Source organism: Acipenser ruthenus, chromosome 7, assembly GCF_902713425.1.
Source record: "Acipenser ruthenus chromosome 7, fAciRut3.2 maternal haplotype, whole genome shotgun sequence".
Lineage (NCBI taxonomy): Eukaryota > Metazoa > Chordata > Actinopteri > Acipenseriformes > Acipenseridae > Acipenser > Acipenser ruthenus.
Window position 1 is genome coordinate 57,324,512 of NC_081195.1, and position 12,082 is coordinate 57,336,593.

The 12,082-nt window shown below is 34.5% G+C and overlaps 1 protein-coding gene across 2 annotated transcripts in view; it reads right to left on the minus strand.

Moving 5' to 3' along the window:
* LOC117415946 (semaphorin-3A) overlaps window positions 1-12,082 on the minus strand; it is a 184,677-nt gene that overhangs the window by 81,249 nt on the left and 91,346 nt on the right. The window contains exon 1 of one of the 2 annotated variants that reach the window (XM_059027367.1): window positions 9,252-9,486. The exons of the other annotated variant lie outside the window; for it this stretch is intronic. The gene's annotated coding sequence lies outside the window, so the exon portion shown is untranslated. Of the gene's footprint in view, window positions 1-9,251; window positions 9,487-12,082 lie in introns of those variants that run through there. 2 annotated transcript variants of the gene reach the window in all.

Below are 12,082 nucleotides of genomic sequence, written 5' to 3' on the forward strand. Positions count from 1 at the left end.
ACAGTTTATCATGAAACAAAGTGCAGTGTTGTCTGGGTTTGTGCTGGCCTGTGGCGACGGCTCTGGATCGTGTTAGCCGTCTAAACAACAAACAAGTATAGTTAGACACGACAAAAACAAATAAACACTCACAATACACAATACAGTTCTCCTTCCGGTTAGCGTTAACCATAAAAAAAGGAACCGATCACTTCGCTACGTCCCTTTATATACAGTCAATCATGGCCCCTTGGTAACGATTGCAACCGCTCCTCCAATCTGTGGCTGCCACATAATTTCCCTTCTGGGTCGATGATTTAGTGTACCGTAGGTCCGCCCCCTTTCTAGATGGCTGACTTCCGCCTAACCCTGGGAATGAATTGTCTGGCCATCCAGTTCAGGACACTCTGTTCCGTTTACACAGAGCCCTCACAGGTCGAGAGGGAGATTTATCACCAAGAATCATTCTGTCTCTGTCACATCCCCCAAGACAGAATTTAAGATAAACACTGCTATTTTTTTTATCTCTGATTATCGATAAGTGGAAACAATTTCACCAGCTCTACTATACTATATATATATATATATATTTATATATTAATATATATATACTATATATATATTAATTTGGAAAACAAATCTTTATCATGTAGTGGAATAGCTTAGAGAGCAGGAATGTGAGAGAGCCCCAGCTGTGCTTGTTGCCTTTGAAGCGTACCCAATGCATCATGCCACATTAGGTAGGCATCGCTCTTTGCCAGCCAAGCTCAATCTGTTGCAAAATTGAGCCATTCGCAATATAGGAAATCCATGAAGCAGAAACTGTGAACCTCTTACAGACCCATTTCCAAATTACCTTCAAATTGAGACTGATAACCTTATAACAAATCAGCTTATCTAAATGCCACACTCAATCAGGCTAGTGACATACGGGTACCTGTTTTTCAATTTATTTATGTTTTATCCATTTGTTCTCTCCTGTCCTCTTTAACCTTGGCACATTTTCTCTATAGGGGGAACAAGAATAGCAAACATTGTTTCTTTTGCTGGGTGAATGGATAAGTCATGAAGGCAGTGACTGCTCAGAATGCAGGAATGAGCAAACTGCACTTAAAAAGATTTCCAGAAACCTCTGGTCCAAAATTACCAGTACCACTTACTTTATGATTTGTAATCAATGTGGAAATAAACTCACAGATTTATCAGTGTTATACATGAAGGTGCACATTAATTATCAAAATGTTTTTATATTGAAATCCCATTATTGTTTTTCATTAAGAGAGTTTTGTCCATATCCAGAGTTAATATGTAAACAGCACCTTGTACTAATAATTTAAAGGTCAGCTGTATCAGACATTTTATGCTACCATAGTACACCTTAAAATCTGTTGAGTTTTCATACTTCACATTTCATTGGACTTTTGTTCCATTATACAATCCAGCTGCAAAATACAGACAGAAAAAAAATCCTGTGCAAAAAAGGACTACTTTGTGTTTCATCTTTCAGTGATAAAGATAAAGAGCAACGATGTATTTACCAAGGAATTCCTTCTGATTGAAATGTCTTAAAGCACTTATCTTTAATGCATTACTAACACAAACCTACTTTTTTTCTTTCTTACTGTACAATATCAATGAATTGTCTTGAGTTAAATAAAACCATATGTGGAAAGTCCAAATTTAAAAGCACTGTAGAAACAAATAAAATATGTTTGACTTATGGTTATAACCATTTTTCAATGCATAAGGTATACTGTATATAAAAGCAGCATGTGGGACAATACATTTATTTAATATGATTTATTCCTCGCATGTTGATATACATAGCTTTATTCAACATTTTAGTCATACTTACTTGTTGACATGCTGCTGAGTAATTTTTACAGGCTTTTAGTTTTTGTAACAGAATTAAGGGCTTTTAGCGCTGCATTTTCTACCATGACAATATTTGTATTTGTAGTTTTTCTATCACAATTCAGGGTCATATTTACTCTTTTGAAGAGTCAACATCAACATACAATTATATTTTAGTTAATTATAATAATCTGACAACACCATCCTGCCTTGTTATACTGCTCTGTACTAATATAAACCACTAATATTTTTCACTTATACACCCTTGCTGTCCGCCATCTGCCAATGCAGTAAGCCAAGCAAATGTACATTGCATTGCAGAGGTTGTGTACAAGAATGGAGATTTTCTTTCAAAGAGCAAAAAAAAAAGGTAAAATACAGGATACTGTATTTACGTATTTTCAGACAGATTGATTTGGAACAGTGATTAAACATAGTTTGAAAGATTAACATTTGAGGTCCTTTCTCAGATTCAAGCCCTCGTATTGACCAATCAGGTTAAAGGAAATATTAAAAATTTTATGCAGCACTAGTTTTTGTTGCTTATGAAAACAAAAATGTTCCTCAATATTCCATGAGTAATTCGTTTTGCTCAGAGTTCCAGCTGTGGTCTGGAAGCCCTCAGGCTTCAGTATCCTAGCAGTGGATGATGTTGCGTCATGGGTATTTCCAATAGCCTAAATAATACCTCAGTACTAAAAAAATCTTCTTACTGGAGCTGTTCTTTAGTTCATGTACTTTGTACACAAAAGTGAACATGGTTTGCAAACTGTTTGTAAAACATGTAAAAGAATAAAAGTTCTGGTAACTTATAAAAAACATGTAATTAGGATTTGAGTGTACTTGTGTAAGTTTCAAAATTCAATTTACCATTAGGTCCTAAAATGTAATAGTGATATGCTAAAATAAAGTTGCTGAAAGTAATCAGTCTGCATCCAGTTGTCTGATTTCGACAACTTGTCATTCAAACCGGAAACCAGCTGTGGTCACTGTATTGCTCTATTCTCGATTTGTGTATATATATATATATATATATATATATATATATATATATATATATATATATATATATATATATATATATACACACACAGTATATATGTGTCTTATACTAAATTTAAATACATTGATTGAATGGATGGGACAGTGAGGAAGCAGACTTGGGCTGGGACCAAATCAAAACTTTGACAACCCGTTAATCACACTTAACGAAACTGTATTTAATAGCGTTTTCTTTTTTTTTGTAAGTATCTTATTTCTTCTACTCATAAAAAGAAAACGCTGTTAAATACAGTTTTGTTAAGTGTGATTAGCGCGTTGTTAAAGTTTTGATTTGGTCCCGGCCTTAGTCTACACATCGACAGAGTCAGAGGGCGTGAACGAGAAAGGAGATTTTCTTTCATGAAGCAGAAAAAAGTATAATATATAAATGAATACTGTAATAACGTATTTTCTGGCGGATTGATTTGGAACAGAGATTAAACATAGTTTGGACAATAACATTAAAGGTCCTTTACCAGACATTTAAGGACCTCATATTGACCATTCAGGTTAAAGGAAATCCATTTTATAATAACCAATTACAATGCAGAAAATAACTGCTTAATCTTTGAACATTATCTTCCAGACTACAGAACACATAACTGCCAACAAGTAGGTTTTGTACTCTATTGAATTTTAATGACATTTGTTAAACTGTCACCCTCGCTGTTGCGCGAGTTTGGTACATGCCCCTTAGTTGGTGGTATAACGACAATACTGTAAAAACATGTGACATACTGTTACCTTGAAGAACACAAGCTTGTTAACCCTTTCCCCATACCAGAAATTAAAGTTTAAATAAAACTCAGAAGTACCGAATTTGCTGTTTTTTGTTCAAAAAATCAAACATCTTAGGAGCAAATGTCGCCAGTGTTTATGCCATCTTTTAAACCCAGGTATGAATGATTACATTAAATTCTATGTTTGATTGTTGAACTAATATGCTGGACTGCAAGTGTGAAAAGCCCTTTCATTTTCTTTTCTTGAAAATCTATACACGTAAGCATACAAAAAAAGAAGAAAAACAATTTTGTAAGACACAAACTTCATATTTCCATAAATAGTACTTAATAACATTGTAATACAAAGGTGTTGCTTAATCAAAAGCAACCAAAAACATACAAGTGGAAAGAAGCGATCTCAACAAAGCCTGGAAGAATGTAATGTATTTAATTTACAACCCATACAGTAGGTTTACATAGCAAAATAAAAAGTTGTCAAAATATTTTGTGACCCTGCATGGATGTGGAATTTGTAATAAACAGAATTCGTTAATAGAATTCTCAGCAATTATTTTTATAATAAATATAATATGGTTTTGAAATTATTCTTTCTAGTATGGCGAGTCATTAAAAAAAATAAGCCAAATGTGCCCTGTGGTAAAAGATGGTAATGACTATGCCACTGGCCCACCTTCGCTACGGCCGGAGGTCATGCCTCCTCAGCGGTCAGCATTGGCATTGAATTAACTTTCCGGAGGCCCCTGCTAATCCCATTACCAAACCTGATCTTGCCCTGCACAATCGACATTCGAAAAACCTATAGAATGTCTTAACTGAGTTAAGACTATACCACATCACTCGCAGTTTAAATACAGTAAGCTACTGCAGGTATAAAACGTAACAGATGTGCTACAGTGATCTAAATCACAGAAATCTTCAACAAGGAGATGACCCAGAGCATTGTGGGCTTTTAAGGCCTGTCACTACCCTACACTACCCCTGCATCAGTGTCAATTACATATGTTTTCTATTTAAATAACTGGATTTAATGGATACTTCTGCCACACGTGTAATGTGTTTTGTTCCACACCATATGCTTTTACTGTAAAGCTTATCTACAATCACTGAGTTTTCTTTTTTGTGTTGTGCAGAGCTTAATCTAACCAAGTAGATTATTTATTTGATAGGGTCTACATGTGTTCATCATTTGCTTTGCTAAATACATTTATTTGTTAATTGCTATTGAACGTCATAGGAAGGACAACAAAACAGAAATCTGAAGACAATGAGAAGATTACCTTTTAAAACCAAATGAGAGAACATATGCCACATAGGTTACTGATATATCATTTTGCTAATAGGTTCAGTTTGCTCTGGTCTGACTACAAATCTGTTTTATCATTCATTCATTATATATATATATATATATATATATATATATATATATATATATATATATATATATATTGCTCAAGAACAAGGTAAAGGTAGATGTTCATTAAATAGCAAAAAGTGTATATTTCTGGGTTTTATCGCATCCTCAGGGGTCTCACAGGTCCCGGGCTGAGCCCATTGCTCATTGCTAAAATAAAACAATGACTGGCATTCAGTGAAAACTATTTATATAAAATCAACTTACTGGCTACCTCAATCAGTCTCCAAGGTTCTCAAAAATTCTGTCTTATCTGAAGGAATTGGATTTGATTTTTCCCTAAATGTAACAGCATTACTCTACGTTCCTGTAGTGTTGCTTTAAATGTGATACATGTTTTTATAGTGTTCTTACTGAAGATGAAATGTGATTTATTTAGCGTGACTGTTGTCGCTGTGATGAATGAACTTGGATTGAAAAGGTTCTAAATAAAGAAACAAGTCTAAGAAAAGATACCCACCGCCATTTTAATGTGTTTGTGATATTGCTTGAGACGAGCAATATGAATATCAGCAGCTGTCCTGGCTATTATTTACTTAGTTTTATTGTTATTAATATTATTAACACAACTGGTCAACCTAAGAAGGTAATGCTAAGAAAAATGTAAACATTATAAATTGAACAAAAGAAATAATAATAAGAAGAATTATTATTATTATTATTATTATTATTATTATTATTATTAACCTGACAGATTACCTCAGCAAAAAGGTATTTTTTGCAGAACTTATTTTTAGTCTCATCACATTCTTTAAGTTTCAATTACTGTATGGAGAGCAAAGCAAGTTTCACTCAACAATTTTTAAAAGTGAATTCCAATGCCATTACAGGTGATTAAGAACTAGAGGCCCCTTAGATATTTAGCTTTTTATAGTCAAACATTAGTCTAACACTGTCAAAAAGTAAACAGAATCGTATACATGTCAAATGTTAAAAATGTCATAACTAATCTTTTTGTCTTATATACTGGACATTCAAGATAAATAGGTATGACCTTCAGTTGATACTGTCAACTACTTTTCAACATATCTGTGATTTTGCAAGTACTCCATGCAGTAAGTAAGGTATTTACATATAGGTACATACATCCACACACACTAATTTAATCAGTTCCAGGAAATAATAATTTTCCTGCCTAATGTTTTTTTTTTTTTTAAATGTGTCTGCATGTAACTAGAGTAATTACACATTGCTACACATTGAGTCATTAATTATTGTAGTATATTCACTTTTTATTTAATGCTGTCTTTTTGATTTTATCACTTTGTATAAAGCATGTTCATTTTGGCACTGTAGATTCGCACTGATTACACTACCACGTTAATGCTCCACTGTTCGCAGCTCCCATAAGTGTAGATTGATTTGGAGGAGCTGAGCACCTGGTATAAATGTTCCTGATTTCATCCATTCGAGAGATTGATTTGTCCATTGTGAAGTGAACCCGGGCTTGTTTGGAGTGGAGGCTGAACACGCAGCCAGCAGGAGTAAAGGAACTGGAGTGTGAGAGAAAGAGCCGCTGAATTTAAGGGCATATCTCCCTGCCTGTGCTTTTGGTCTCCATTCTGTCGTGTGTGTTTTTAAACTAGTATTTTAAAAGGCATTGTGGTTTTAGAGGAGTGCTGGAGACGGGGTGTATTGGTTTTTTTGCTTTTTTGTGAACCCTGTCTCCGTGCAGGTATTGAGCCGCACTGCCCTAGTTTTAAATTGTAATTTTGCATGAAATGAAAGGAGGAGGAACAGAAAGCAAAAAAACACAAGACAGAGAAGGTGTGTGTGATTGAGGTTTGAATAGGGAATTAATGATGATAGACAGTGTGGAGTAATGGTTAGGGCTCTGGACTCTTGACCGGAGGGTCGTGGGTTCAATCCCAGGTGGGGGATGCTGCTGCTGTACCCTTGAGCAAGGTACTTTACCTAGATTGCTCCTGTAAAAACTCAACTGTATAAATGGGCAATTGTATGTAAAAATAATGTGATATCTTGTAACAATTGTAAGTTGCCCTGGATAAGGGTGTCTGCTAAGAAATAAATAATAATAATTAAGGGGCCCCAGCTCCCGCCCCCCAAATCTCACAAGGTTAACATTTATGTAAATAGTCCAGGCTACCTTGCTACCATGTTAATGTCTGAATTTCTCATGAGTGCAGAATTCTTCTGTAACATGTCAATCACTGACAAAACAGCTAGTAGATATATACCCACAAGCGTGCCTGTTCTTGATTTTAAACCTGTAACACTCCATAAATACAGATGATTAGAAAAACCTGAGCTGCTTCAGATTCTGCAAAGAGAAGCATCTTGCTTTCATGTGCAGTCCAAGTCTCATCAGCTCATTAAAATACTTTCAGCTAAACTGGCCGAATGTTCCAGGCTGCAAAAACATTTGGTGTAGCATCTTGCACATGTTCAGAGAGCTTTCGTCTACAGAAAATGAAAAACTATTCATGAATATGCCAGTTTGTGTATCTAGCTACTTGTAAGACATGTTTTGTGGTTTAACCCGTGATTACAAAATTGTAATATATACACAGAAAATGGTATGCTCTAACTGGGCAGCAGCAATGGATACAATATACAGTGTTGTTTTTCTTAACCAAAGTTATATTGGCTGCAAAATGATTACCACACAGAACTGCTTAACAATCCTGACTTACGCACCAAGAGCAAAAAGACTGGTCAGTGTTATTATAAAATGACCACAGCTTGGCAAAAGCATTTTAGTGGTAGGGAGGTTAGGAAACTGAAGTTATTAATACAACTGCATATATTTATTATATTGAACTGGATAATATATTTTGAACAAAACTTTTCTTTAAGAGGACCATTTTAGTATTTAAAAGTTCTGCTTTTTTTTTTCTCACCGCATACAAATTGATTATTGTTACATTTTGATATTTTATATGTAATTAGATTTTATAAGCACGTTAAGCTGAAAATACCAATATACAAAACATAAACTTTTGAACTGCATTAAAAGTACTGCTCGAAATGAATCTTGATGATGTTTTCCCCAAGGGGTCATTCATTGTCTGTCTGATTAACATCACTAGTCACTAAATGCAATAACAATACAATGGAAAGAGGTTGATACTTAGAACCAACTTTGGGAGTGTGCTGCCTGTACACTGTAATTAACATACCGTACAATATTAGGCAATGACATTTTTTTTATCGCATCTATGCTATCTGATTCTAAATGCCAAATAAATGTTCACTATTTAAAAACCATGGATCAGCTTCATCTAACAAGTCAAACTAACAAACAACTAGCATGCTTTTGTCATTAAATTAAACATGTGAGTTTCTTCTTTTTGTTTGTAACATTCACAGTTTTATTTTACTTTTAGAAAAATGGTGCAAATTGCATTTTGGCATAAGGACTATGATCAGTTTGTCCCCATATGCCTAATATATATTAAGTTATATTCAAAGTATATGCTGTATTTTTTCATACCACTCCTAATGTCCACCTTGAAATGTTTTATTTTAGTCATAGATGATTTCAGACACCGTCTAGCTGGGAGAAATGTGCTTACTCTTTCCCTTTGAACACTTTAAAACTACTACTCTTGTGAAGTAATGCCAGTACAGAGCCCTATTGTATGAAAAAAATATATAAAAACATGCATGTTTATATGAATTTGCAGTTCACTGGACAGTTTAAAACCTGCGCCACAGTTATTCTCACATCAAGTATTTGTCTCACTGACAAGACTCCTTAGTACTGTACGAATTACTTAAGATTTGGGGAATTCACAAAATTGTAACTAAAATTATAGCCATTAACATGGCGAATAAGATATAATAGGTATATCTATTTACAAAGTGTGAATCTCTCATTCTGTCTTTCTCTGTATAAGATTTATATTTATCAATTCAAAAAGTAGAAATTACATGTAGTAAACAGGGCATAACCTTCTGTATTCAAACATTTCCAGATTTTTCTTTCCTGGTATACAGAAACATTTTGCAGTGCTTAAACATGTAGTCACAATTTACAGATGGTGCTTCCAATCTTATTCTGTTTGATCTCAGCAAAGGACTACACAACTACACTGAGCTTTTAGCATGAAATGGAAACTTTTACCACTTAACTCTACTAATTGTCTATCTAAAAATATATAGCTGGTGTTCATTTTTAGCCCAATTCCCTAAAGCAAGCGGAATAACTGTAGCCATACAATACTACATTAAATCAAAAAAAGTCTTAAGTGCATTCTTACCTCAGAAGTTCTAGCTCCCTGAGTATTCCATAGGAGATCTGCTGTGTTCTAAGCCTCATGACTGCAGACTGACGGTAATAACTCAAAAAGATCTTGAGCGATGTGTCTTGTGCATGGGGCCCTGTCGAGCGGTGACCCGCAGCCCAGGTTCATTCTAATCTGTCAATCAACATAACTTTTTTTTAGTTGCACCGTGTCTAGTGAGACACATTAACTCACTCCAAGCAATGTTAATTACTTAAAATGTTACGTTTTGCCTTTGAAAAATGTTTCATTTTTTTTTTTTTTTTTAACTGTATAAAATGTGATTACTATCTGTAAAGAATGGATGCTTAGTTGTAAAAAGTACGGCATAGTACAATACAATTCAGTGCCAGGAATCAGGTGTTCATAAGGTTATTCTTTTAAGTAGGCAGCAACATTTTAGGGATTCTCTTTATTAACAACCTACAGACTTTCCAATCTACAGACTTTCATTCCCATCTCCACAGAGCTCCATCTGCTGTGTTAGTCTTACTGTAAACACTTGCTCTTTTCTGCTCTGCAAGCCAAGCTCAGAGACAAATTAAGTGTCCATTAGTGTCGACTGCAGTGGTTTTTGAGGGAAAATGGGCAAAAGAAACTGTCTTTGCTTCCAGAACTTGACTAAAGACTGATGTTTATGAATCTGTCAACTTTTTTATTATTGGGTTTTTAAATTAATGAGCAGAATTAGGTTTTCGCTCTGTGTAGTTTCAACTGTGAAATTACAGCGAGTGTTAAGTAATAATGATACAATGCGCCCTTATTATTTCACAAATTTGGTTAATTCATGGTTAAGTCATATTGACAGTTAATAGCATGTACTGTACTTTACTTTGTAAGGGCATTCATTCACTGCCCTCAATCTTTCAGGATTTGTTTTCTGTGTAAATTAGGTAGTGAAATAACGAGGGCATACTTCTGTAAATAATGAAGTTATCCCCATTCTTACTCTCTGTTAGCTTGTTGAATCCATCAGGGGTGGAGACAGCAGTGGAACAGTATATAGTGGATTTTAGAGTGTTGACCAGAACTCTTATATTCCAATACAGTGTGTCAGAAAAACTTTGTATAAAATCTCGGATTCATGGAGTGCCCCATTCCAAGAGAGATGATAAAACCTAATATAACTGACAGTAAAATAATCCTTGATTCAATAGAAAGTTAACATGCTTTATATTGAGTTCCATTAATAAAAATGCAATTATATGTGAAGTAACAAATCTGTGTGTGCGTGTATATATATATATATATATATATATATATATATATAGAGAGAGAGAGAGAGAGAGAGAGAGAGAGAGAGAGAGAGAGAGAGAGAGAGAGAGAGAGAGAGAGAGAGAGATTTCATCCAGGGTTTCTGTAATGTCATAAATTACGAGACCGAAGGTCGAGTAATTTATAAACTGTCACAGAAACCCGAGATGGAATTGTTTTCCTGTAACTCACTGAAGAGGCCCATCTATTATTTTTTTTTATAATACATGGATACCCTTGTGCTAATATTAAAGAAGACGAGGTTCAGCAGTATAGTTCTGTTTTTTTTTTTTTTTTTTAATTGTGTTTTTCAGTGCTGTGCAGACATTTTTTTTTTGTTTGTTTTAACGTATTCTCATTTGGTGTGTTGTCGAGTGATTGAAAAGAAGACATTTTGTGTTTGAATTGAAAGTGATGGTCTCGAGGAGTCCAATGGGTCAAAGTTGAAGTATATTTTCCTCTAAAGGAATTATCACTTTTTGATGTCACTACTGTGGTATTATCACTTTTGTTTTTTTTAATGCAAATATAGCCTTCATCTATCCATATATATATATCTCATCATCATCATCATCTTCAGCCTTTTTTAATCCACTGCTGGATGAAGGCCTCCCCAAGATTTTTCCACAAAAGCCTGTCTGCTGCGTCCCTCATCCACATTGCTCCGGCGTGTTTCCTAATTTCATCTTGCCATCTTCCTGGAGGTCGTCTTCTTGGCCACTTTATATCTGTTGGGATCCAGTCTAGTATCTCCTTGGTCCAGCAATGGTCTGTTCTTCTTCTTTATATAGAAACACAAATACTAATATGTATTTCAATGCCATATACTACGATAAACACAACACTGTAAACTTTTAGATAAATATATGTCATAAAGGGTCTATAGCAACAGCGTTCTGTTACTCAGCCAAATGACTGATTCAGTTCAGACTTAATAGCTATAACTACAGGGCACTTTTAGCGTACTTGGAGACAACAACCATAGACGCTAGTCTCAAGCTTTATACATTCTGAAGACTAGTTATCGTCTAAGTATATGGCACTGAAATTATTTAATTAGTAATAGTAGGGTAGTCTTTCTGTAGTTACTTAGTGCTGAAAGAATACATTTAACAATAAATGACCACTAACACCTACATGCTTTGGATCTATAATTCTACTAATCACAGGTAGTTAGACCCCCTTTTCTTTCTTAATGGAGACAGTTAATACGGCAGTATTGTATGTGTTTATTTTCTTTTATGCATAAAATACTGTCTCAGTCATTGCAATGACTCTGAATTTCAGTTACACTTAAGTTTATTGAACAGGGACCATTTTATTCAGTTTACTTTTCTATGTTAATTATAAATTACATAAAACAGACACACAGACTTAGAAACATTACAGGTTATGTGTGATCACAGCACTATGGGTAGACATGAGGACTGATCTGACAGTCTAGCTGTTTTATATCAATGGCTTATATTAGAAAGCTGTCTTTTGAACCCCAATTACAGTCCACAGACACAAAGTTCAAAAGAAAATGCAACTAAGTTTAGTTTACCCCCATA